Raw genomic sequence first — 27,020 nt, 5'->3', positions numbered from 1 at the left:
TATATATATATATATATATATATATATAGAAGGCAGTCCCGTGGTCTCTTGGAGCAGTTGACTCACCTTTGATTAGATATATCATCTTTTAAGGGGAGAATAAGGTAAAATAAGTAATTTCAAAATAAAGGTTTGATCAGCCCAACAACAGTGCCTTGTTAACTGATAAAGGGAATTAAATGGTGCTGTCATTATATCAGAAAATGAATCTCTTTGCCAGCATCAGTTTCAGAATAAAATTTTCCACATACAACATAAACAAATCTATCTGAGTTGTGATGAAATTCTTTGTAGCAGACGACGAAATGAAATCTACTCATCAGGGTTGTTTTTTTTCCCCCCTGAATTTAAGACAGATTTTTTTATGGGTTGAATTTCCTTTATCTTTTTCCGTTGCAGGTCAAAACAAATGGGATAAAAAGCAACAAGAGAGATATACACACAGGGACTAACTGATTATAGATGTTGCCCAAAAGTCATTTTAGAGGATAATAATGCCATATGAATAAAAGGTCACTTTAAGCCTTTCAAACCAATCTATTTCCACCTGCCTTGATATTGCAGAGTATGAGAAATGACTATGTTCTTTTTCCGTTTCTCTTTTTTCTCCATAATAACATTCAATAAAGCCATCCATAAAAGCAGTCAAGGAAATTGGAAGAGGGAGGACAGCATCACCATAGAAACAAAATGGATTTTCTGGTGGAATACAATATTTTTACCCCAGTTAATGAGAACTCGCATGTACCAAATGCTTTGGGATCACATGGGTGAACAGCAACACAAGTTGGCATTTCTGGTGTTTTATATCTTCTTGTTTCGACGGGGCAGGCAGGAACACTGTGCAAAAGGGTCAACCCACAGTCCTAACCATTACAGAGAAAATCCATTTTGATTTGTGACAAAAATACTTTTTATTTCTCATTTATGAAAATGATCATTTAGAATACTCCAAAGAATAAATATACTTAGCTTTGTTTAGCTTAGACTGGGAAAAAAGCATGGACGCTGCTATGGTGGGTTCTCATGATGAGTTCTTTTATGAACATTCAGCTGTGTGCAAAAGTCTTAAGTCATCCCTCATTTCTTTATATTTTACTTCTACGCAGCCAGACTTATTTCTAATCTTTTAAAGTGGTCTCAATACCGTAGTTCTTCAGGCCTTCTGAAGGTCTTAAGGGTTTTCATTGGACTTTGCCTTCTTTTTTCTCATTTTCAGTACAGTTCCTGACCATTTTTTTAATATAATGTTTTTTTTAATTGTTCAGCCATTCAACTCTGACCTATAAATCATTGGAGAATAAAGAGCTCCTAAACTCGATGGATTAATCAGAGTTGTGCTTATACATATTACAGATAACTTAGAAAGGAACCCATTTTAAATTGGATCTTTAGTCGCTTTGTTACCAGCAGGCTGTCACAAAAACGAAATTTCTTTCAGTTTTCTTTAGCTGAATTTATAAAATATACCAAAGATAATAGTTTGACAGACATAAAAATGCATTTTAGTACCAAGAGATGGCTTCTCAGAGAGCTATTACCTGCAAACTTCATATACTGTCGGTGATTAGCTGCAGGATGGTGCATCTCTCCGTTCCTGTGGCAGATCTTTTCTGGATTTTTATTTTTATTTCTTAAACCCTCAGATTCTATCATCTATCATGTGCTGCAAATAGTTGCATTTAGTTCAGACACTTCTTTTGTCTCTCCTTTTTCACTTTCCTCATTTTTTTAAGCACACGGTGAACAATACGATGTCGTGATCCGGCACAAGGACTAAAAAAATGAGAGAAAAAGCAGCCAAAAGAAAACTATATAAGACCTTCAGACCTTATTGATCAAGACCACTTTAAAAAATACAAAATAAGTCAAGCTCTTTGGGTGGAAAAGAAAAGGTGATCTAAACCTTTTGTATTCTACTCTATTTTCTTTTTCTTTTTGAATTTATCAGCTGCTGTCATCACATGTGACTATAAATTAATAGTGAAAAATCTGCTTATAAGCATGATATCTCAGCTTCTTTAAAAATGAGGAAGCTATTCTGAACCTGTCAACAAGCAAGCTTATAAAGCACCAGCTAAAAAGCTTCTGCCTGTGCTTGGATATATACTTTTTCCACCTGTGCTCACACAGAGTAGTCACATTATATTCTCTCTTAAGAATCATGAAATCTGGGGCACATAACTCTGGACTATATGGAAGTAATGTAGCTCTGTGATGAGTAAATCAAAGCGCGGAGAGTCTGTTTGTCTGTGTGTGGTTGAGTGTCTCCGTGCAGGCGATGCACAACCCGCTGCTCCCTCATCCATCAGCCGCAGCCATGACCCACATGTGAAAATGTTGCTAACGCTGGTAATGTCAGCATGGGGCTTGCATCACGCTCTTATTTGTGGCATTTCTGCTGTCACCAAACCCTCGTAGCAAACAATAGGAATGCAGCTTCGTTAAAACTACTATTTCCAGCCAGGCAGAGAGGCTGAACATGTACAATTAAAATATACTAAACAAACTGTGTGCATTTTCAGCTTACTCTGGGATTGATCTACTGCTTTTCACTCACTCAGTTTAGAATAACTCACATTGGGTTTCGTGAATTGGAAAAAAGTATTTTTCCAATACGTATTTGCAGTAAAATCAAGTTACGTGCATGCTCTTTGGCTGTACAGTACGCACAGTATAGTCACTTGCCAGCGTCAGGCAGCATCAGCATCACAATACTGCCCGAGGTGAACACAGTGTCAGGTGATTTCAAGCCACTGACTCTACAGTTAATTACATGCCAGGAAACAGAGACGACCATAAGTGTGCACAGCTAATGTGTTATTATGCTTTTAGCTAATGTAGACTAAATTCCTAATAAACGTCTTTAGCTGTAGAATTTATTAACTTTAATTAGACGTTATGTGCAGAATAAAGATTAAATATTGTACGAACAGTATGACCCAATACCAATTAAGATTTGCATATATTGTAATTGTGATGAGAACAGAAAAAGGCTTCTACTAAAAGTTCAAACGGGGAAACAACAATGGACATCAGTTGTTTTGATAAAATCCTGCGTCCTCTCCAAGGCGGTGTGCTTAACTTGTGAGGGCAGAGGTCACGGTGTGGTAATGGGAGACACTTCGGTGAAAAGATGGGAACAAACTTGATGCCTCTTCTCCACCGTGGGTGGCACGTCACATTGAGGACGCATCAACAGACGGTTGACAGGTCTGGGGGGCGAGATCCAACTGAGTAAGAAGGAACGGGGTGAGAGGGGTCTAACTCGCTGTCTTCTCGCATGAGCCGCGGTGGACGCATATCTGCAGCGACACGCAAAGGCACGAGGGACGCAGTCACAAATACAGACTCAACCCTACACTGCAAGCACACGCAGAATCTAACCATGGTTGTTTCAGCTCTCCTTGCCTGCTCACTCTTAAAGACTTTATCCCAAGCCAAGCACGCTGCATGGACAGAGCAGGAATCTAGGCAGGTGAACGACGATGGTTAGCAGCTAGCTTTTCTGCCGATCTCTTATCAGATCTGGTGATGTCAGGACGACATGTAAACTCCCAACTAAATGAAGCCTTCAAGGTTCATGTCAACAGACTGAGCATTATGTCTTCTGTCAACTCAAGCTTAGCTAAAGTTTATCAAAATCTCAAGGCTAAAGCCCTGTTGATTAACTCAGAGATCTTCAATTAACACTCAGCAGAGCCTGTATCTGTCAAACTGGGTTCTTTCATCATTTATCATCTGTGTTTTTTTCATTTTTAGTGTATAACTGCTTATAGGTCGTGCTTAATTTTGTTGTAATTTTGGCGATTAAAAATAAATCATTACTGATTTCAGACATGAGATAAATATGGTTTTGAACCCTCTATTGGAGGAATGCACAGATTCATCCAGTCTTACCTGTATCTTCCTTCTTTATTTTCCCCCTTTTTTTAAAAAAAGGCTACGCCGATATTGTTCTTTCACTTAAGCTTGGTTTAGACAGGTTTAGATCCTGTTAGACAGGATGTTGTTTTACAATGATAATTGGGGGAGATGTCGACTCTTGTTTTCATATAAAGGCAGTCCCATCCAATACAAACATTTTTCTTTTATGTTTTAGCTTTGTTCCCCTGTTCTAACATTATGTCTGTCCATGTCTGCTACTGATAAAGATTACAATAAATTACATTAAGTCCACTTGTTCAAATAAAACGTAATCTCTGTAGTCAAATGTCACAAACAAAAGAAGGAGGGAAACGATCAGCAGAACAGACCGTCAACAAACAAGCTCATCGCGTCGCAGTAACAAAGACAAACAGGGAGATCTTTGTACCAAACTACATTTATAGCAGCTCTGTGTCTCACTAACATTCAAGGTAGAAAACAGAATGATTTCACAATAAACAAAATATACATTTTGCCAGGTTTCAGCAAAACCATAGTGGAAAAATAAATCAGTGCTCGGTCTAATTGAACATTCTGTCCAACTGATAAATACTTTATAAAGATATGGAAAGATGATAGTTATTCTATGATCTGACCCAAAAAGCTCAGATGTTTGATCTTAAATGACTTTGATCTTCTCTGATATTTTACAGCTGATTCTGTTTCCCCAAAAGGTCGACAGGTTTCGGGTGTTGGAGGGGAGGGGTGTCTTAATAACAGACTTATTTTAAATTCATCTGCTTTTCCTTTTTGCTCTGATCACAGAGGAAAGAGATTGTCACGAGCTCTGCGAGCGGCAGGGCAGAATCTGCAAGTAGGTTCGTCTCAGGCACCCAAACGCCTGAGCTGAAAAACAAGAAGCTACGACCATCGTGGACAGTAAATAAACTCCAAAAACTGTATAGAGAAGATGAAACCTTGTAGACTTCTTCTTGTGCCAGTCTTGCTTAATAGCAGTATTTGTTTCAGCTTTAACACCTATTGTTTAAAGAAGAAAACATCTGAAGGACCAGCATAAACGGTAAACTCCGCTCTCTTGACGTCAGAATTCCCATTGCAACAATACAATCATGGCTTTACTGTATTGTTTTCTGTGCATGCAGAAACAGACAAGTAGGCGCCTGCTGTCACCGCAACTGCAGTAAAGACGGCAAAAGCTGTGCAGCTAAAGGCAGATTAGCATCAATGTGAGATAACATGCAGCGCTTTAAAAAAGTAGCATTCCAGGAAAGCCTAATAACTTATCTCCAGCAAAGACTCCCTTCGCAGTCTGCCTTTTAATGACCACGGTATTAGAAAAATCCAAAGGTTGGCTGCTCTCAGAGTTAATAGATACACAGCTAACTTTTATATTAAATAAATAAAAAAAATAGAAAAGAAAAGAAGATAAAAGATATTTGAGAAACATTCATCCAGCTGCATTTTTCTGTATGTTGGTATTTTTTTTTGTTTGTTTGTCTGTTTATTATTCAGCATATCTGGAGCCTAAATGTTCTAAAAACCAAAAAAATTGTAATCTTTACGGTGCAACTTCGGCATCCAGTCACAATAAATCAATATTTCTGCGTAATACAATTTTTTTGCACGATCTGGAAATAAGAGTCTGCCACAACACAAGTCCGTGATTCTTCAGGGTCATTTCTGATTCAACACTCTCTCCTCAGAAACGAGCAGAACGTTCCGTTCTTTTCTTTCACGGAAAAAAAAAAGGTTTACTCTTAATGGTTTATCCTCGAGCTAAGAATCACCTGCAAGTGTTTTAAGGGAAATGTCATATTTTACACAATGCTTAAAACATTCCTCCTAAATAATCAAGCTGTTAAGCCAGGTGCTCAGTTTTGGGTGCAGATAATTTAACGGTTCTTCCAGCCAGTCTTTGAACTTGAAACAAAACACCAAGTGTGTTAAAGGTGATTTGTTGTTGTGTTTTATGAGCAGCTAAATGAACTGTGAAATGTGCCGCTCATATAGGAAGTTAAATTAGCTTCCCATTTCATAATTTACTCAGGTACACAAGATAACAGCCTCAATTTACTGCTATACTTAGTTGACACACATTACGTGAACAAACATTAACTTCCTGCTTATTAGATGCAATCCTGGGCATTGAGAACAGATGCAGTCAGAGTCTCATTTCAACAGAAGGGAATTAATCTCAATTTAGACTTCAAAAAGGTGGAAATAAAGAATTTCATCAAAGTCTGAAACTACCTTATTATAAATTAATGAACTGGGGATGTTTGAAGGAAAGATTTCAGGTAAGCGTTGCCCAGAGCTCACTACCAAAAGATGTCTTAAACACCTAAATCCGAAAAAAGAAAACCCCACAACCTATCTTAAAAATAAATTACAACCTTTACTGAAAGCATCATGATAGCTTTTATGGCACCTAAATCGTGCATGGGATTAGAAATGTCAAAACTGATTTCGCGACACCTAACCAAAAGTCTTCGAAATAGTGACCTACTTATGCCAATGAGTGTTTATCAACCTTTTCTTTTCATACAGTGCAAAAAAAATGAATCACAAAATCTTGTGTTATGACTCCCGAGCTGAACAAATGTGTCACTTGCACAGTGACTTCACAGGATGCTCTCCTTCGGTGCCATATTGTTCATCTGAAAGTAAAACCACTGAACAACTATGAGTGAATCTAAGAAAAAACAACTTCTATTTCAATATTCATGTCCAGTAATTTCCTCCCAAACCATTTTTACTTCTCTTTGTCATTCATTTCCATCTTTGTCCCACCTACAGTCGCTTTCTATTATTTGGTGATTCAATCGCTATCATCGCCCAGTTTCTAACCTCTGGGTGTCGTGTTCTCCTGTGATCACAGTTAAAACCGTGCCTTTCCTCCCACTGGCCAAGATTTACCTCATCTGATAGCCCCTAATTACACACTCGTTTGCTCCCTAATCTCCATAAACACACACTCCAGAAAGCAGCTTGATGCTGTAAACCAACACCGCGGCTTCAGTGACTTGACATCAAGATTTCTGTTTTTATTTTCAAAGGTTAAACGGAGGAGTGTAGCAGCTCAGCGGGAGATCTGCCACGCAGCCTAAATCATCAACTTTTCTCTGATACTCAGCTCAGTGGCTTCAGGCTCTGTTGGTGAAGAGCACAACTTGTGTTCAGGTCGTCTTCAATGATACTCTCAAGCTAAAGCCATGATACATTTTCAAATGGGGCAGCTGTGTTTGATTTAAACCCAGTTTTTTTGGCAGATGTCTTTGGCCTTGGAGTTCATTGTTGGCTTGCAAACAAGAGCTAAGAAGTGGAATCCCACTTGTGATGAACATAAAACACCCAATCAGTGACAAGTCAGTCCACAGTTGCTGAATTAGAATAAAATTATGAATTTATAATGAGAAAGCAAAAATGAAGATGCATTTGCTGTTTACACATAACAAAACCATAGTATTCTGTGTAAATAATTTTGTAATTCTATGAAATTTTTGTGCTTAGAGCCATTTTAAAACGGCTGCAAACCACGTCGGTCTTGGCCATACTCAGACTAGATATTAGCTCATAAATGTGGTCAGAATTAAACTCTTTCTGCAAATAACTGAGGTCTTCTAAAGACCTATCTACAACAGGTAAGATATTACTTGTTTGTAGTCTGAACCATCAGTAAGTAAATGTGTTAGGGAAAAAATGGCTTAGTCTTTCTTTCTGCAAATATGGTAAATTCTAGGAACTTTAAAGAAAAAGTGCATATTTTGATATAAATTTTGTTAAATTTACAAGTGGACAGTGAGCTTTTCTTACAAGGACAGAACTCCGTATAATTATGCAAATGACAGAGCTGGTCTTTTGTGTAACCAGGTTGTGATTTGGTTGTTATAGAAAGAAAGAAAAGGGGTCTCCTGTTTCAGCCTTTTTCCAAGTTCTCAGTACGTACATCCTGTCCTCTTCGCGTCTTTGTTCCTCCCACCTGATGAGTGAGCGAAGAAGTGGAGGGACTAGAGGCATCAGGCATTAAACAAATGAGACAACTTCACAGCCATCATTTTAAACCACCGTCAATTAAATATGACCAGTGGCACAGCTGCATCATTTATTCCCTGTTTAGTTACAGCCTGCCATGCACGGTCCTATTAACTCTGTCAGATAACATTGCAGTGCTAACGGCCCCATTGCATATTTACTTCTAAAAAAAAAAACACAACATGTGGCGCGTTTTCATTACAACTCTTCCTCGTAGGCTAAACTGTGCAACGTCACTGCCAGTCCCGTTCACAAGCTTCACCTTTCCTCCTGATCCATTTTTGGACCTGGCACATTCTTCCCTATTGTGCGCTGAGATTTGACCCCAGGTCTAAGACAGGGAAAGAGAGCAGAGAGGCGTTTCTGAGTAATCTTACTGACTGGAACCGTGCTGCATCCGTTTCTCGACGGACGTGATTACATTTCTCACAGTCAGCAACGACGAGGCAAGACTGGTCCAGGTTCCTGTAGGCTGTAGCAGATATGTAATTTTTATACAATGGACAAAGCCTCAAAAGTGCAAATAAAGACCCAAGTTGCCACACTGATATGATCGTGTACAGTAAATGGTCTTCCTCAGTTTTGCAAAGTTAGCTGGCTTTCACTGTTTATATGAACACTTAAGCCTCTATCAGATGTGCTTTGCTGTCAGCAACAGAATGTGTCAGCATGGTGTCTGAATGAGGATCCTGATGCTTTATAATGACAGGCTGGCTCTAATTTGTCAGTAATAAATAAATCTGCGACGTTTCGTATTGATTTGGCTTTTAGTTAGCTTCAGTCACACAACGATTGTTGTAAAATAAAATAAAGTAGAGCTTCTCTTTGTGTCTTTTTGTACAACTATTACCTTCTGCAGAAAAACGTTTTTGTTAGGAAGCACTCATACAGTATGATACTGTCACCACCGTGCTTCACTGTGGGAATGATATTACCTTGACAATAAGAACTGCACATCCTGATTTATAAGCCAAGTATTATTTCTTTTTACTCAGTGTTCAGGAAGAGTCTTAAGGGCTAAAAACTTTTTAAAACCTTTATATTTATTTGCCTTATTTATAGAAATATTCATACAAATGCGTGTCATTAGAATGTGAAATTACTGAACACATTCGAACTGCTTCGAGCTGCTGCTTTTAAGCATTTTACACAAACTTATACTGAAATATTTTTACAAGAAGGTCCATATTCATTGTCTCTGTGAGAGGACAAGCAAAGTAAGAACTTCCTGGTGTGAGAGACACAACGGTTTTACTGCGCATGAAACAAAAATGGTTTCTTGATTGATTTTCTGGTTGTCCGCAGAGAGTTTACTTTAGTGTCATGGTTTGGTGATTGTCATGGCGTGTGATGGTGATTCTAAGACCTCATAACTGCAGGTGTGTGCCACTTTTTACAGTCTGTCTACTTGATTCAGATCCAGCGCTGAACACATCTGAGTTATTAGTAGAAAAGAAAAGAAAAACTAGTTTCTTGTGCCCAGGCAAACGAATCACAATACTTTGGCAAATGAGGCGTGACAGTTTGTAATAGATAGGAAAACTTTCGAAAAGACGTTTTCACTTTGTCATATTCACACACATTAGGGTAGATTCGTTTATTTGAGATGAGCATAAGAGTTTTGTGGTATGGTCGCAAAGATGAGCCGCATTTGTTTGTTTAAAATCATCAACTGAGCTGCCCATGCCACCCGAACACGTGAGCTTTCATTAATGAAGCCGGAACTGGGAAACCAAAGTTAGCCGCGCTGACGTGGAAAATGTGCATCAGACATCTCCTGTTCGTACTCCTGCTGCTGGCTGTTCACATACACTGTCTGCCATCAATACATCACACCTTTCGGGCCACAAATTCAGATTACCATTTCACATGTTGACTTTTAGGACTCTGTTACTACCTCGCCTGGTGACTTAGAGACGTGCCAGGCTGACTTTCAAGCCCCCATTCCGCCTCAGTCCTTTCAGAAATCACACCGAAACAGCCAGAAGGCGTCTCAGGCGGGGCTTGAAGTGTTTTATGAAAGGGGCTAAATGCTTACAGCTTAGACATAATGCATTCTGTGAGGTTTTTAATGAAAAAAAATAAATAAATAAAATCAACTGAAATAAGTATTGTCACAAATCACAGACTGTTTGTTGTCAATCATCTCTGTGCTTCACACACGTACCAAAAGGTGTTTTTGTTTGTTTTTTTGTTTTGTTTTGTTCTTGCCACTTTCCTGGCTAGATTTTATTACAGAACCAAAATATTTTGAGGAATGAGACATTTGCCATGAAATCCAGTACAAAATGTAAAATCTAAAGATGCAAAGATCAGCCCTTAACTTTCTTTTTCTTTTTTTTTTTTTTGCTTTTCCTGTCTTTTTAACTCCTATTTATCAGACACAAGCTAACATCAGTGAACTGCATGGATCACTACAGCCTCCATCAAAAAGTCAAAGCAGCAAAACAACGATTATGGTGTCAGATTATGCAAGTATTAATGTTTTTTTATTAATGTCTGATTAAATCCTTGGCCCTCCCTTCTGTTTGCTGTCTGCGTTAACATGACAAGAGTGCTAAAGCTTACATCTGGCAGAGGAAATATGTTCAGCACTTTTTCTTGCCATTAAGCATTTTTTACGAGCATTTTCAGCAGTAAATCCCACCACTTCCATCTGCTCTGTCATGAGTATCATTACACAAACAAGAAAAAAAAAACATTTTGATCCTTATTTTACGCCCTTCTCATCTGACCAGCTCATTCCATTATCCTCCTTTCCCCTTCAATTCGCTCCCACAATCGCTCTAGGTGATAACTTTGTGTCTCTGTGTCTCATTTCTTCTGCCACTGATGGCACTCTGTCAACCTTGACAGATGTGTTTCCACTGAAGGTGAACTATGAGCTCATAATTGCTGCACAGAAGGCTCCACTCAAAAAGTCATGTGTGAATGGACTTAACCGAGTTGGTAACATATATGTTTCTGGTCTCTGATGTACTTATACAGAGTCTATGCTGTAAGCTGCCACTGACCTGTGTATAAAGTTGCAGCCGAGGGGAACTGTGAAAAGTGTTGTAAGCAATATGATGTTCCAGCGCAAAGCGTGCTTTCAGAGTGCGGCTCACCTGCTTTATTTTTTCATCTTTGGCATCTTTCTTCTCCCGTGCTCAATTCCACACTCCTCCTCGTCTGTGCGCGCACATTTCTCCACCTTGAATCAAAGACGTATTCAGTGGTTCAGAATTCATCACAACACATCAAAACACTCCTATGGTCCCCCGGTGGCTAATGTGCTGGTCCATGTGCCATGTGCTCATGCCTGTTGCTTTCTGCGCTTTTTTTTACTTTTTATTTTTCCTCTTCTCTGCACTCACTTCTGAGTGCACTGTGTTTCATTACTGCTGAAATGCTTGGGGATGGTGCAGGGCATAAATCTTCCAAAGAGAGAGAGAGAGAGGGAGAGCGAGAGAGAGAGAGACGCATTGAAAAAAAACTATTTCTGCTTTTAAGTTGACCCAAGACAACATGGACCAGACTGGTTGGATTAGAGACATTAAAAAGTGTGTTCATAATCAGCTAAGCCCCGTTTTGTTTGGCTGTGAAAATCACAGCACCAACATGTTGAATTTGATCCTAAAACCCCGCCTTCTGGGAAGCAGCGAACAGAACGAAAGCAGGGAGGGGATGTGCAGAATTCATTTTAAGCCTATTTGCGCTTACGTTAATGTAGCATGTCAAGTCCTTGAGGTATTTTGAAAATCAAAAAAGAAAAAGTATTTCTGTCTCAGTGCAATGACTCTTTATTGCTAAAAAGCAGAGTGAGAAGATCACATTTACTCTTCTGTTTTTATCCTATAGCCTCTTTCATTGAGCTTCAAATTATAGCTTTATTCCTTGTAGCCACTAAAATCAATCAAAATGACAAAACTATAAATATTATATTTAGGGTAATGTTTTTTTTTAAAACCAAATTAGAGTTCCTGAAAGCTTCTATTTCCTGGTGAGAAGAAGGTGGCACAAAGTTCAGCATGGGGGCACAGAACAGATGGTGGTCTGTCCAACTCACGCCAGGTGGAACTGGAACAGGTTGTACACACACACACACATACACACACACACACACACACACACTCAGGTGAGAGGGAGGTCACCAATACTCTAGGTGGCTCTCTCAGTTGACAAGGATGCAATTAAACAAACAAACAAAAAAGCACAATAATGGAAATCTCATGCAAAATTAATCCATGCATTTTGGAGAATCATAATAAACTTGAAATGTAACCATGCCAAAGATACGAACTTTGTTTCACGTACAACCCCACTTCTGAAAAAACTGGGACATTGCGTCAAATGTAAATAAAACCAGCATGCAATGATTTACAAGTCTCAGAAAACCACATTTTATTCACAATGGAGAATATTAAGCACATCAAATGTGTAAACAACAACAAAAAAAAGAGGTAAATTTAAATTTGATGACAAAAATAGATCTCAAGTAAGTTTAGACAGAGAAACAAAAGACTAAAAGTAAGTGAAGAGAAATTAAGAATTGCACATTATTGCATTCTGGGTGTTTTTTAGACTTTACACATTGTCCCAACTTTGTCAGAGTTGGGGTCATTTTAAAAAAAAAGGAACCTAAATAGACATTTTTTTAAACAGTTTACCATAAATTTATATATTTACATTAATAATAATAATAAAAAAGGTTTCACAAGAATCAATCTCCAGCTTTGTCTAATAAGATTAATGTTAAAATATAACATCAGCTATGATAAAATACATACTACAAGCTGATGTAAATATGTTTTTGGCATATAGATGTTAAAAATCCATATAAAATGTTCATATCTTATTGGTTTTTGATCAAAATTGTCATTTCAGGTGCCTAAAAAACTGATAGAGTACCAATACATGTATGACATAAGAAGATAAAAATCTCCCCGACTGTAAACAGACACTCATGCTTTTTCAGCTGCTTAGCTAAAAGAAGACATTTAACGTCTCCAGGAACCTTTCCTCTCTTTTCTCTGTCAGTCGTCTTGCAGGGTGAATTTCAATTTCACACTCTGCTGGGGAGAATAACACGCACACGTAAACACGTCACTTAAACACAGGTACGGAAACGGAGGGACGACGCGAGAGGCGGCCGGGTTTGTTAAGAAATGGTTCAACATGAGCATTCACGAATGAGTAATTAATCAAGGAGCGAGCATAAATCACGTAAGACTTGCTGTTGTCACACTCATGCAACTTTTGCGTAACATCTTTAATTCTCTTAATGAATTTGAGCAGCCAGACAGAAAGAAACCCGACTAAAATATGAATATACAAAAAGCTTTATTATGTTCTTTAAATGAATTAGAAATTTTCAAGTGAGGAACTGCGGCTCTGAATCATTAAAATCGAATCACGCATTTTTTAAAATCATTCATCTACGCTGAGTTGTTATTCTGACTGACCTATCTGGAAAAAAAAAGTAGAACTCGGAGGAGCAATGCAGTTGACAGACGTTGCAGAGAAGTGGAACGAGGGCCGTGAAACGGAAGGAGAGGAAATTGATACAAACTGAACAAACGGGAGAAAAATTTCCTCTCAGTCAGAAAAGAACCGTCACGTGCTCGAGCGCGATACGGAAACAATTGGGAGTCTCTTAAAGCTCAATCAGTGGGGTAAGTGAAACATAAAATATGAGGGTGTGTTTGACATGAGAATCAGGGCGAAGATGGGGGGGAGGGGAAGATATCTAAAGAGGTTGAACTGCAGGAGACCACAAGTCTGACTCTATCCGGGGGATCCTTTGAAGTTCTGGCAGCCGAGGATGGACGGTGGATCAGCCCTCAGCCCGAGCCCCGGCTACGCTCGCAGCAGCTGGCTGCCTGCCTGGCCGGCATGATGCATAATCTCCCCACTGATGTAGTACAGTTGCATTACACGGACCCATTATTCAGGACTTCGGCGGCGATTATCTCCACGCTTTATTACGTTTTCACAGCACGCCGATCTTATATCGATGCCTCTTTTGGGCACGGAGTGAATTTGTGGAGCAAGAGCTCGACGAACATTAACTCGTGACTGTGTGGTTCCTTATGAGGCGGCAGACGGCACAAAGAAAAATAGATGATCAATAAGGGTGGAAAGTCACATTTGCGGATACAAACAACCAATAGACTGTTTGTTGTCTGACTGATGCACGCAGACACTGGTGATAAACTGAGGCGAGAAAGAGGATTAAAGAGGCTGTGAAAATATGGGAACTAGTGACAGAATAGAGGAGAATTTGGATAAGTTTATAAAAAAAAAAGAAAAGTGGTTCTTTAACTACCTTTTCCCTCCTTTGTTGCAGATACACCAACATAAAAAGCAGTGATAGGCCATGTAAAGGTAAAGCAGTGGCGCCGTATCACAAAACTTTAATTTGTGGTTTATCGCCCACTACCATAAAAGTTGGGGAATCATGTAGTCGACCATGTGTGTGATTATTTGCCTGCCTGTTAGCAAAATATCTCACAAACAACTGAACACATTGCAATGAAACTCTCAGACGATAATGGCTGAATATGTATGTATCTAAAACGGATTCATTTTTGGAGTCGGGTTGATTCAAGATGGCCATCAAAGTTAATTAACCTTAGCAAACACAAAAATGACTGCATCTCAGTTAATTTCACAGATGTTGAGCTACAGTCTGGTGTGGTAGCAGCAGGGCGTTGTCCCAAACGTGAACGCCGAGGGGGTAACCCATCTTTACAAGTTCAGTCACTGATTTCTATCAGCTGTGCAGCATCTTGTCAAATCTCGATCATTTTCATACAATATGTACAAATTAATGAACGGATATGATGATAAATGCGAACTTTTAAAATCTCACCCAGATACGGAAAACAAGCAAACATTAAAAAAAACACTATTCTGATCCACATACAACTAAATCTCTGTGCGATTAAATAACAGACTCATCTGCTGCCACAGTCTCAGTCTGATGGTTTTTTTTTATTTTCCTGCTCTTCAGAAAACCCCTTTAATGATCTGCAAAAGCACATCCTTCATGTATGTAGATTAAAAAGAAATAGGTTTAAATGCATCGGACAGAAGCCCGCATGGAAGCCGTTTGAGCGTTTGATGTGTGCTTTTGTACAAGGGCACTGAGATGGGTACAGTATTTGCAATTGAAATGCTGGGCGGCATTCCGGGGCCAGAGGGGGTAGATGGCACCCCACCTGGTTGCTTAGACTTCCAAAGGGCACACTTAATGAATTCCCAGCGCTACGGTGTGAGAACCACACACCGATGACAGGCAGTCGTTTATTAAAAAGCAGCTGTTTGGCTGTGTGCGTATAATGAATGTGCATGTGCAAGGAGGACAGGTATTTTTAGGATGAGGGATCAAAAAAGGGTTTTCCTTTGATTCAAATGGACACATTCTGACATCCAGGCTTGGTTATTTTGGGAGTTTTATGTCTTTTATGTTTGAAAAAAAAAAGGCTAAAAACAGCTGAAAGCAGCTCTGTTTTACGGATGTTATTAGGTCTTGTATTGTACTGAATGACCTAGAAAAATATGAATGCACCATCAAATGGGAAAAATGCCCAAATTTAACCACAATAAAGACTTTGTGAGGCTCCTCTGTATTTGAGTGCTCATTCACTGAATAATTTTGAAGCTAAGGATGGACTATTTTTAACTTGTGGCTGCCTAACCCATCGGCTAATCACAAAAAGAAACAAAAGGGGACGAAAAAAAAAATCTGTTTTGTTTGTTTTGCTGATGCAGACAAAACCAAGTCCCATAATGGAGTCCCTTCAGTGATAGTGTGATAGCTACACTTGGCAGAGAGCAGGAGAAACATATCGAGGCCATAAAATGAGATGTGATCCTTTTTATTATCGATTTTTGTTGTTCTGATTTCTGAAATCACTGTCAGTTTGTATTAGATCAGATTACGGGCCACTTTAAAACACACGTACAAACAGCAGCTCGAATAATCAGATGTGAGGAAGAAAACTTGGCAGGGAGGATAAATGCTTGTAGTGAGAGCGCAGTGAGAGGAAAAAGAAAACATATGGTGCATTATGGTCGACTGTGTAACTGTTACTGAGAGTAGATGTGAAATATAAATGTGATATTTAACAAATGAAACCAGAATTATTCTATACATTTCTCCTCCTGACAGACCGACTCAGTGGATGTTAATGGCCTGAATAATTCCTCCAATTTTTGCCTTCTGTAACTTCTCATGTGTGTTGCCATTTTCCCTGTTAATGTTCACTGCAGCTGATGCAGCTCACATGGTTAGACTCAGTTACTGTGGAGTGAAATAAAAGCCATTTTCCACCTGTAGGAGTATGTGTTATGTCCACATTTTCGATCAAACTGGCCAACTGTTCCGCCCACCTCATCACAGAATCTACGCAGAAAGACAGATTTGGTCAAAACAAAGACGGTTTTGCATAAATCTGTGCTTTTCTTAACAAAGTTGTTTTGTTGTGTTACTTTAACTGTGATATTTCAGAGCCTAAATTGCACCAGTTTCGTTGCCAAACAGACATTTCAAAACATTGAGAAAAAATAAAAGTTATATGGTGTTTATATGGAGCAAAATGCCTAGACTGGACAAAGAGTGGCCAACCTGTCGAGTTGAACACAGGTCGAGAGGGATGGTTTGCTCAGATCTGGGAATGATATCACATCCAACCTAAATGTGCTCCAAGTCAGAAAATGAAATGTTAATTGTTCTGTTTAGTCACCAAGCCAAGTAAGATTAGCTATACAAGTGGATAACAAGGTATTTCTCAGCTTTTTCTGCATTCAAACAGTGTTGGAACATGTTCACTAACAGAGGTTGTACAGTCCTATGCATGACAGATTTAATGAGAAACAGACAAAAAAAGGTTATCAATGCAGCTATTACTACTAATGTATGAGCAAAGCAGCCATATTGAATTTTGCAGCTGGGGATGGTGAAAACCCCCAGATTTCCTGAGTTCTGACTTTAAAGAGTGCTGAAGTTGATATTTCCAGCTGGAAACTCAGAAATTTCACCTTCCAAGTGCAAATGAAACACACAATTATTTTCTGGCTGATAAGATTTAGCCTCATGAGGGACAAAGAGGGTTCTCAGTAAAGCTGGCAGTGCAGTTTCACAGAATGCAAAAAAAAAAAATAAAAAAAATGCTTGACTGACAAATAAAAAATTTGAACAAAATATTGAATCAGACAAAGGCAAAGTTAATAAAAAAAAAGGAAATTTAAAGCAATTGCCAGACATCTGAACTGTTAATCTCCATTTGACAGCTTTGACTGAATTAAGAAGTTAAAAATACATTATTGAAGTTAAAAATATTGGGATTTTCTGAGTGAGATGTCTCTTTGGTGCCTTTGTTGTGTCTTTGCTGGAATTTCAGCTTCTTGTCAAGATGGAAATATTGTTTTTCAATAAGGAAAAGAGAAATCTGTTTAAACATTTCTAGAGTTGAGTAGCCAAGGCCTAGAATGACCCAGTGGAAATGACCATGTGTAGCAAAACCTTTTCAATCAAACTAAATTATGCAAAATTAGGGGAAAAGAAGTCTAACTGGAACTCTACAGAGACTTCTGCCTTCAAAAGCTGAGCTCTGAAGGCAGAAGCAGACTGTTAAAAATCTGTCCTGTCTTAGCTCCAGTCCATCCCCACCTCCGTCTTCCTCTCCATTCAAAACTGTCTCCCTTATCTTCTCTCCACTGTTCTCTTTCCAAGACTATCGCTCAAGGAACCTTATTTGTGATCTTTTCCCCCCGCACACACACACACACACTTCCACTCTTTTTTTTCCCTCTCATGCATATTTGGTGTTTCTCCCTGTCCTCGCTTTATTTCCCCCCTGGAGACAATCTCGCTCCATCTTTTCCTTATAGCTCCTTCTCTGACTTCATCGCTCTCCTCTGCTCAGAATAACAGCAGCGATCTATCAAAACATTATGGGTAACCAGAGGGCAACTTTCGGGACCTGGCAGGGCTTTTCTATACAGCAACAAGACCAAGCCGAAATAAAAAAAAGCACAGCACAAAACACATCTGATTAATGTGGACTGGTATGACCAGTGATTTCATGCAAATTCTGCAAAGTTGCCGTGGGTAGGAAATGATTGGCATGAGCTGGGGAGAAGGGAGGATGCAAACAGTGGTTCAAGAGACTGCTGTGCTCAGTGATTAAGTGGAAACACAAACTAGGGACTTTAATCAGACCAAATCAATGTGAACTAATCCTGTACCAATTAAGTAACTGTGGTTGAATGCTCAGGACATAATTCAATTTCTTTTTAAATTCTTGGCGTGAATAGATTGATTGAAACCCCTGGACATGGGCCAACAGAAAAAAAAAGGAAGCAGCTTGATGTTTTTTCTCCTTACTCGTCTTACAGTATTCAGAGCTACACCGACTTTTGCTCCAACATTAAGTGTTTATCTCTAATCAAAGTTACGCTGTTTTTCTTAAATGATTAAAAGGTGGTAATGAATGAGATGGTGACAGCATGATGATCCTAATTCCTTATCCTCTCTCTGCCATCTTCTCTTTTATCGCTCTCTGATAGGTTCTCATTCAAAACCTTTTACTGCAATTTAAAAAAAAAAAAAAAGAAGAAGCTTTCTCTGTCATAAGCTCGCAATCAAAAAGTACATATTTATTTCTGACGCAAGGCTGAGAACAAAGCTCCGGGTGGATGTTTTGTTTAGATAAAAATATTTAAAGTGGAAAAAGTAGAGGATTCTTCAGCAGTACTTGTGCCTGTTCTTAATAATAAGTAGACCTCAAAGAAACCAGGAGCAGTTGAAATAGAAAGAACAGTCATTTTGACATATTTTTATGTCTTCGGGTAGACTTTTCTCAAAACATAAGGAATTCAAAATTAGAAGAACACATAATGTTCTTAAAGGTGGGTTTTTAAAGTACATCTGTTGATAGCTCTATCAGTTAGCTCAATTTGGAGAAATAAAGCCTCGCTGCTTGAATTTTGAACATGTTCTAAAGGTTTGTGCAGTAAATTTTCTTACAAAATAGTTGCAGAGTTGTTGTGAGCTTTCCTTATGACGGAAAACATCTGAGGCTACAGCCCTGAATGTACAGGTCTGAAAATCACACTGATAATAAATAATTAAAAAAAACTTATCTAAATCTTACCAACTTCATTTCAAACAGGTACTCCTGTACATTAAATCTTAAACTTAGGAACAGCTGCTAGTGTGGGTACAAAGCAGGCAACAAAATTATGTGCTAGGCTTAGAATGCAGTTATGCCAACCATGCACATGAAAATAGACTTTGATTTTCAACAAGTGACCCCAGGAAACGTGGCTGCACGGCTCCCAGGTTGAAAACACCTGTGTGTCAGTGAGACTCCTGCTGAAAAGCTGCGTTTGAGTTGCTGACTAGCTTCCAGCAGTGAGATACTGGCTTAAGCTAAAGGCTAATTTGAGCGGGACAAAGATCAGAGAGGGTTTCTGCAGCCTTAAAACAGCGTCCAACTCCTGATTTTCTCCTTTTTTTTTTTTTTTTAGAGCTGCACGGCACATTATAACAAAATGGACACAGTGCAGGGTGTGCAGTGCAAAAATAAACCAAATGAACTCAAACTAGCTCTCATTCTGCACAACTTTGATTTACAGCTTCTCTGATGCAAGATTTTGTTTTAACTATGTAGAAAGTAGAGTTTATAGCTAGCAAATCACACTTTTGAACCTGCTTAAAATAAAACAGCAATAAAACTTTGGTTTTAAAACAGTAATTGACTGGAGACATGAAGAAGTGGCAGAAGAAAGTAAATCTGAAGCGTTGCTGCTTCATGATGCTCAAGGCCGACCGACAGAAAGAAAGCAGCTGTCTCCCTGCTCGCGCTGGCATTCTCATTCAACTCTTTTTGCCAAGACACCCCCCATCCGCCCTCCTCCACCCCCTTCCCCCTTCACACACACCCCAGCAGTCTTCCTGCTCTTTAACTGACAGATCTGACCCAGAGAAGATGCACGTCTACAATCTCCTCCACCATTTGTCAAACCGAGTGCTGACGGTCACAAACCTGCTATGAGCTCAGAAGACTCATTCTACAGAGAGGGAGCAACCATAAAAGTCTGTATGTCGGGGGGGAGGGCGTTCATCTCTGCTGTGTGGTGAGCTGAAAGCAACTATATGCCATTAATGGTCAAGAAAGGATGGTCGGGACCCACGAATTGTATTACAATTCGTGGGTCCCAAGTCATTTTTCCTCCTTGTTTTTAAAGAGTGAAGTTCTACTCCTCTGTAAAATAAACCTAATAATTTCAAACAGAATCACAAAGACTACAAATCATAAAGATGAAAAAAAAAATCATTTTGAAAATAAAATGTTCCAATATTCTTTTTGCTGTTGTTGTTTTCAATAATATTTTTTTAAAAAGGGAGGCATAAAATCCTCTGAAGTTCTAAACCTGCTTTCACTCCAAGAAGCACAACTCACTAATATTTCTTTGGAATTTCTAAACCAGAATTGTTATTTAATCTTATTTAGCTCAGCCGCTGACTGTCTGATAAAAGGGACTAACAGCCGACAGGCAAGTCTCACACAAACCCACCAACCTGTAGGAAGCAGATCCTCCAGTTCTCAGCCAGAGAAAGCTCTGCTCAGCTGAAACCCACTCTGTTCAACCCAGATGGAGAAGGAGGGGGGAGAAAAAAAAATCTTGTTTCATCAACAGCAATAAAATTGGAATACTGCTGAGAGACAGATGCACTGTACAACTCAGAGGACCAACAAAGCAAACAGATTCAACAAAAACACTAAAGGGAGAAAAATGTTGGACACAAAACAAGGTCTGCTTGAAATTCACGAGACAGATGTTGTCCAGATGCCAAGAAAGCCAGTCCTCACATGTGACAGATGAGAGAGGATGACAAAGTTTTTCACACAAGAATACAAATGTGTTGCGCCCCGTGTATATTGAGTATACTTAAACTCAAAGAATGACTATTTCTGGCTGCATGTGATCAGGAAGCACATCTCAGGTCCTCACTGCCTGATAAAGCAGGGTTTTAAATCAGCCCTTCCATCCTTCTTTAAACTTAATCTTAAAAATTATGAGTGTGCCAATCAATTGACCGGCGATCAGAACTAGTTGTTTTTGATTTGACTGCGAACTGACCAATCCAACACTCAAAAATGGCTCCGGTTTACAGTCAGTGAATGCACCATGGCTAAACAGCAATCGAAAAAGCAGGCGTTTCCTGGTCTGTGAATGCATCATTGCCGAGCAGCACGCCTTGGGAGTCAAAGCTTTCGCTGAGTGAAGAGGACTCAAGGTTAGCCATTTATGATATCTGTGAGGAGTTTAAAAATAATCAGAGGAAGCACAAGAGGTGTCGAAGCTATTAAAAGAAAACTGATTTTTCTTCAGATAAAGAAGAAAGAAAAAGGATAAGAACTTTTGGGAACTATAAAGTAAAGATACTGTAATTCATTTTCAGTTGGAGTTCATGGGTACAAATACCTCTGACCAATAATCTGCAAGACTTTATTTAAATTATTTAGAGAAAGCTTTGTAGCCTGGTGCTGTTTGCAGTTCCGTTCCAGACAAACGGATACACCTTCTCTGGCAAGCCGAAAAAGTAATGCAATTCTAATTTTAACACGCCAATTATTGACGATTAGTACAGTTTTAAAGCGCCAGTTTATGTTAGTGATAATCTTGTGCAAAAGTGGTTAAAATAAGTGACAAAATAATACAATTCAGACAATCTATAATTAAAAATGACCTGTTGCAACACTTCATTTTAAACATGGTCACAAAGTCAGCGTACCAAGCTTAGTTTTGAGTGAATTAAGTAGCAATAATTGAAATTCTTGCTCGTGGTTTTACCTGTTTTAATTATATTTAACAGAATGAATCATACAGAGGTGTTTGGATATTTATGTCACTGGTTTGGACCTCTGTCACCACGTAGAACTGACTCTGCTGATTGACCTAAAACAGCCATGTTTTGGCTGAGACACTGATGACGCTGTAGGTTTGGTGTCCCAAAACAGTAAAAACAAAAAGGAATGTGAGGGGAATTCTTTTTGTACCAAATACTGCAAACTGCACTTAAAATAACACATGTATAAATATCTGACTATGACTCATGTTTGCATCTGATTTAAAATGAACCATACAGCAAGCTGATTAATAAAACATCAAGATCTGTTCTCTTCATATGAGAAACTGTCATAATTATGCAACCGTGTTTGCATAATTCCTGCACTACCTTGCACATGTCCTTGTACAGTTTCTCATTTTACTTAAGGCATTACGGTCATGCTCTTGCTCTAGAATAACACTCATCTTGGATTCAGCTCTCTTGAAGCTGAATGTTCTTCTGCCCCAGTGCACCACCAAGGAGTCACCATGCTAGCTGCTGCTGCACAGTGAATTGTCCTGCGCTTGCTTGAATACACACAGTGGGTCAATGAAATGTGCAGCCTTTATTACTCCTCGTATTAGGCCTGTAATGGTCCAGAGATATTTAACTCATCTTATCTTATTAGAGGCATGAGATAGCTGGACTGTGATTGATGTGTGGTGTCAATAAAGCTCCACAAAGGTGTGAATAATTTTACTCAAAGCGAAAAGTCAGAAGTCAGATCAGTCAGATGAAAAGAGACATTTATCTCTTAATTCTTTTTTCACACTGCATACGCAATATAATTTTTAAAAGGAGCAAAGCAATCTCCCGTGGGAGGTTCTTCATTTCCTGATTTTGACATCCGTTTACATTGTTCTAAAGATAGTTTTTAATGCGTCTTAGCAGCCTGTGTTTTAAAGTTCTACAATTTTTTCCACCGATTTTTTCCTTCAGCACAGGAGTAAATTTATATGCAGCAGATAATAGTACCCATATGCCCTTTGCCGACCTCAAATTACCTTAAAATGCTGAAATAAACTCAACACAAAAGTATGAGGGTCAGCAATCAGGAAGAAACCTCACCTCACATTATTTTGTGCTCAACTTTGGCATCAATTTATCTTTTAGATGAGTCCTCAACAAGGCCCTGAAGAGTCCAGTTTCTAGCTCCAGAAATGATATCAGCTTTAGAAGCCACGTCTTAAAAACAAGAGGTTTAAAGGACATATTATCCGTCACCATAGCTGACATGCAGATACACAGCATTTTATAAACTGTCACCCCACACTAAAATCAAGTATGAAGCGCATGATGGATTAAAGGAACCTCGATTCTGACGCGAAGCCTAAAACATGAAAATGATCAATCATCCAAGAGCAAACCAACAACAACAACAACAAAAACCTAATCACCCTTTTTTCAAATCTGTCATCACTGCATTGAAAAATCATCAAAACTCTGCATCCATCAATCTCACCATCCAAATAAAAGAAAAAAAAAAACAGAAAATCAGATCAAACCTGCCGACAAACTGCTCAATGTCCCATCCAGCCGACAGCGACTCTGAGGCAACCACATTAGAAGCATTCAGGATCTAATTGTAAAATTAGTTTGTACACACCATATCTCACCTCCTATTACTTTATTACCTTGAGTGTAATTGTTCACAACAGCCTGAATAGTACAGTTAATACAGTGTGATATTGCGCTCACATAAAAAGGGCGTCTAACGAAAACAACACGTCTCATTACAATAAAAGATGATTGGAGCTCTTAAAGTGACAGAGCCATGTTTATGATAGGTGCGTGGCTACATATCTGCGTAATAAAATGTTAATTTCTAAGAGAGAATAAAGCTTGCATGCATTTATCCAAAGCAGATGGCTGAATATGCATATAAGACGTGGCTGCATGGGATTATGAACATAACATCGCTTAACATATGTATTTTATTTATTGCACATACTTTCATTGAAATCAAATCCAAATCCATCTTGAATGAAGCCCATTTCAATATCCAGAAACGTGTCCCATCTGTGTCGTCCTACATACTGTTAAAGGAGCACTTCTTGATCTCTGCCTCAGCTAATCTGAAGTGAAGGTAGTTGGGCTATCAGCGGAGAAGTTAAGGGGATTACACATGCTGAACAAAATAAGGCTTAGACAGAATTACTACACAATCTGCTGCGTGCATGAATATATGTAACACGCAACGCGAGTGCGTATGATTTTGGCAATAGTGTGTGCCGCAAAAAACACCCTCTGACTCTGTAATACCTGCTCTAGCCACTCCCCTAGTTTAAAATAGCAGAGGAGGGATGCTGCTTTGGAAGAGTTTGAGCTCAAACATGTAGACAGATTATTTTGCTTTCAAGACAGGTAAAATTTAAAGTAGAGTTCAGATTTCAGATTTCACAGGAGACAGTTTTACTTGAAACTGTAGGACAACCAACGGACTGTAGGCTCCTCACAGGAAGTTCAGCCTTAGTGCAAGTTAACCTAAACTCACACATGTAAAACTGGACTGCAGCCACTGATAATACACCTGTGTTTGTCTTACTAATGCAAATTAAAATGTCTGCTGAAAAGTAGCAAATTATTAATGCACATATCACCAAACGGGATAAGATGGATAAGAGAACCAAAAACAGACCGCCTGGTCCTTCCCAGTTCTTCAAATTAGGTAAAGGCAATCTAAAAAATAAATTAAAAAAATTATTTAACAGGATTAAAATTTATTTACCTTTTCTGCAGTATCTGCTTGTGACCTTGCAATATTGAAACTTGTTTTATTAGCTTACTTTTTACATCAACAATACTCAACAATATTCCATTTTTATCCACTTCTTATCAATGCCAGTCACATTACTGGTCTCACTAAAAAGCCAAGCCTTTAATGTGAAGTAGTGAACACAAATGAACCTAAACAGCAGATAATTATTAACATCCAAACCCCCAACTAGACTGGAGGTCTACTAATTGTAAAAGTTTACATTTGTACAGTACCTTCTTTAACCTTAACTAGGTTCTACAAAGCGTTTTGCAATATGTTTTTTCTCTCTCATTTACACACTCATGCAGTGCTTTCAGTTAAATATTCAGACTTTTTTCCTTACTTATACACGGATAAGCAGATTGTCAGTGGGGGTGGGCTTGCCCAAGGACACGTTGGCACACTGCATGGCTGGAGACGGTACCATGAACCACTTTGTCAAGGATCTATAGCCTCCCCCAGCTGTAGCAGGTGGTCTTTATATGTGCTTCCCAAAGTTGGGGTCGGGACCCTGCTGTGGGTTGTGAACACCAAGTCAGGGGTCGTCAGAGATGCAGAGAGATTTATTTAAATGAATGCTAGTAGCTTATAACAGCTGGTTAAACCATGAAGGCTGTCGATGTGGCTCTTTGTGCCGTTCGATTTTGTTATTAGCAATAGTACACTTTAACTAGTGATATCAAAAGGCAAGTGTCATTGTCTAGTGAGAGTGAGTGTCTAGAGCCACTGTTTCATGTGATTCAGTCGCTGTAACTACATTATACAATTGAAGTGGCCTTTTGCGTTTGAATATTGGCTTGGTATTTGTGAAATAAATAATGCTAAGGGGTAATATCGACCACAATATATCAAAATTAGGCAAATCATTCTCTAAGACCTGACATGCTCTAGTTTTGTAAACTGTCCAGATATGGAAAATGTTAGAACTGCAAACAAATGCACTTACATTTTGTTCAATAGAATTGCCTGCAGTCGGCTGAAGTCCTATCCGTATGGCTATAATTAGAATTTTAACATCTCTTTCATAACCCTCAGCTGCCTTTTTATGGCACACCAGTATAGATGCACTTGAATTCTGAGGATTCAATCTACAGTTCTCTCTGCACATGCCCAGCTGAGCCAAAGCACTTGAAAGAGGAGTCAGGATGGGTTGAGTGCAGGTTATAGTTGGCAATAAGTACAGTGGTTATATCATTAAACAGTGCCTATTGTAAGTGTCATCACCTGAAGAGAAACTGGTGGGTGAGGGCTGGGAGCCTGCAGCAGCGCCGCGCCGAAAATATGTTTGTGGGGCTACTTGCCTGCAACCAGCATCACATGTGTGTAGTTAAACACAGTCATAAATGCTGACAGAATACATAAACATAAAAACGGACAAATGCAGAACGTGACCTTCAGGAAGTCATCCTGTACTTTCAAAATAAAACTACCACTGATAAGGAAGGTAATAAAGAAACTATGTTTGCAAGATGTGTTAAATAAAAGCTTTGGATCAAATTTATGCATGAAAACAACCATGAAGAGATGCTCAATAAAATGTAATCACTGTCAGCGTCTTGAAATAGTAAACCTTGGTGGATTAAAATGAAAGCATTCTAAATTTGAACAAATTACGTTTAAGCTTTTAAAATAGCTACCTTCTCCCTTCGACTCATGTACATCACCGAGTTAATTATTCCTATTGACATTTGCCTCAGGCTGTCTGAAGATAGTTGACACTTCAGTAGGGTTTGTTCCAGTTTGTATTGGGCCAGCAGAGAAATCAATGCGCTAGACATTGATCGCTAAATAATTGTATTACTGTAGGCAGACTTTTTCACACATTACTGTAAAAACATTAGCTTTATAAATGCAGTGTTTGTTCGTGTCTTGGTCATTTACAGATATCACGTCAGGGTCTTTTATTTGCTTCGAAAAACACTCAACCACTTTACTGTCAAGAGCGTAAAACTATCAGCATTCACGTTTGGCACTGAGCAATAGTTTAATTAGTATGTCTGAGTGCCTGGTGTAATTAAAAAAAAAAAAAAAGATTTGTTCCAGGAAGTTATTGCATGGCTTGTGACCAAATGCAACATTTTATTTATTTATTTTTTCTTTCCATCAGACTCTTTAATGATAATGCCTGAAATGATCTGGCATGTTTAAATATGAGAGATTCCAAGAACACAGAGGGAAAATTAAGGAAGGATTTACTGAATCAGGGACTAAATTATTGAATGGCAAAGTTTAGGCCCGAAGGAAATTTGGCATTTCTCACAATTCAGTGTAAATGTGATCAGCTAATCACAGCTTTTGGTAAAAAGGATGATACACTGGCAATCCATCTAAAGGAACTACTTTCTGTTTTACACATTTTTCTCATGTTAGCGCCTTATATCAACCCCGTATTAACTGAACAGGAAAAACCTAAAAGTACATATTTGTCTGAGTTTGAGAAGCTGAATAAATTATAGA

The 27,020-nt window shown here is 38.7% G+C and overlaps 1 protein-coding gene across 2 annotated transcripts in view; it reads right to left on the bottom strand.

The window, feature by feature from the left end:
- Positions 1-27,020, bottom strand: part of dlgap1b (discs, large (Drosophila) homolog-associated protein 1b) — an 87,797-nt gene that overhangs the window by 46,047 nt on the left and 14,730 nt on the right. For both annotated transcript variants that reach the window (XM_017406749.3, XM_017406750.3), the window contains exon 2: positions 11,028-11,113. The gene's annotated coding sequence lies outside the window, so the exon portion shown is untranslated. The remainder of the gene's footprint in view (positions 1-11,027; positions 11,114-27,020) is intronic.

Source organism: Kryptolebias marmoratus, linkage group LG21, assembly GCF_001649575.2.
Source record: "Kryptolebias marmoratus isolate JLee-2015 linkage group LG21, ASM164957v2, whole genome shotgun sequence".
Classification (NCBI taxonomy): Eukaryota; Metazoa; Chordata; class Actinopteri; order Cyprinodontiformes; family Rivulidae; genus Kryptolebias; species Kryptolebias marmoratus.
Note: the sequence above shows the minus strand (reverse complement) of the source record. Positions and strands in the feature narration are given on the sequence as shown.